Source organism: Chenopodium quinoa, unplaced genomic scaffold, assembly GCF_001683475.1.
Source record: "Chenopodium quinoa cultivar QQ74 unplaced genomic scaffold, ASM168347v1, whole genome shotgun sequence".
NCBI classification, from domain to species: Eukaryota; Viridiplantae; Streptophyta; class Magnoliopsida; order Caryophyllales; family Amaranthaceae; genus Chenopodium; species Chenopodium quinoa.
This window is the reverse complement of record NW_018742359.1, coordinates 2598223-2600030: the sequence shown is the minus strand read 5'-3', so window position 1 is coordinate 2600030 and position 1808 is coordinate 2598223.

Genomic DNA, 1808 nt, shown 5'->3' with positions numbered 1-1808 from the left:
TAAGCTGTAATATTAATTATGCATTAATATTACTGATCGGAAGCGGCCTCCAGCTAGGCATTCTGATCACTTGACCTCACTGAATAATTAGCTTTCGAATAATTTCGAACCCTCTATCGAAATAATACACTTGTTCGAAGGAAACCATTCCTTTCAATCTCCCACTTGTCCTTCCAGACAAGTGCGCTGTTAGTGTATAACCGGTTTCTTATGACACTTAATGTCTTGTCATCCTTATTACGTCTAAAAGTGTTTCTCGATTTTCGAGTTCAACTGTTAATAAGCAGATGAAAATCCATCTGAGCACGGCCGTGCATTTTCACAGTCTCGCTCTTCGAGAGGCTTTGTAAACAACAAAGACATGTTCCCTATTGTTAATAGGAGGATATTCCCAGTCTTGTAATGTTAGCTTCCCTTACAAAGAGGACCTAGCCGCCCGAGTGTTGCCGTTATAATCCCCATTTACGGCAGACATTTGACAACATCAAAACGGATTAGTACTCAAACAAGAGAACTTACAATAGTCATGGTCGAGGAAAGAGGTTCTAATAGCTATAATGAGAAATACATTTATGGCGATTTTAAATCTCTTAAAGAAATCTCATAGGTCGATCCGGTATAGTTCTAAACAAATACCTGTGCAAATGATTTATAACAATTGATTAGGGGATTTTTCCCCACCAATCACCATCTGACAAGTGGACCAATCAGGTTCCGCCATGTGTCCGTCACATGGGCCAATAGGAGCCTGCCACGTGTCAAGCAATGATCCGTCCACTATGGACCAATTACGACACGACACGTGTCCTTCCCATGACACCTGGGATAACCGGTCACCTAGGCCCAACTTCCGAGGGAAGCCCAATCAGCCCAAGGTTAACCTAAACCTAGATTGACACGTTTCGCGAGGTTATAAATACCTCCCTTAATCCTCATTAAGGGAGATAACGCTAAAAACGCAGATTACACACATTAAACACTCTCACCTAGAGAGACCCAATCACTTTAATTTCCTCATTAATTACTCCTTAATCAAGTACTAACTTGACCGTCGGAGGCGGATCTCCAACCATCCGGAGCATCCATTTGTTTTGCAGGTACAGGCGTCCGTTCCAGTCTCGGAATTGTAACTCTCCCGCAGGACATCAGAAAACCCCGAAACATCTTGGCGCCGTCTGTGGGGAGAGTACTTCTGAGATGGCATCCACGTCTGTACCGACTCCTGAAGAGAGACGTCCCCTGGACGACCCTCTAGTTCAGTCGGACCACGATACTGAGAATGAATTTGTGCTTATATAGTCATGATTCAATTCAGGTCCACTGACTTTTGATTAATTTCTTTTTTTTTCGGGTCTGATTGGAACAATGGAGAAGGAGGAAGACTTTAACGATTCATAATAGGATATCTTGAATATCTATGTCCCAAAACAAATAAAAAATGAAGACTAAGACAGGAGTTTCGTGGAAGCTCTTTATCGGATTTGAAGTGATCACTTAAGCCTCTTTCTTGGGGCCTTTAAAGAGCGTGACTCTACCGCTTTTTTAAAAAAGAAAAAGGCCTATTTGTTTGATTCAATTCATCAATTAGCCTACTATACTATGAGTATACACGAATTTATAAATATCAGCTCACACAGCTTCAGACGGGACCCTAAGGCCCGACGTACCCGTCATACCAAAAGGAGGGAACGGGAACATCTTCAAACTGGAAGCGAGCCAGCAGGCGCACCGCCTGTTCGGCAGCAGCCGACTGATGGGTCTGCTCCCATCACAAGGAACGAACTCATGACCTTCATGAGGGACTTCAA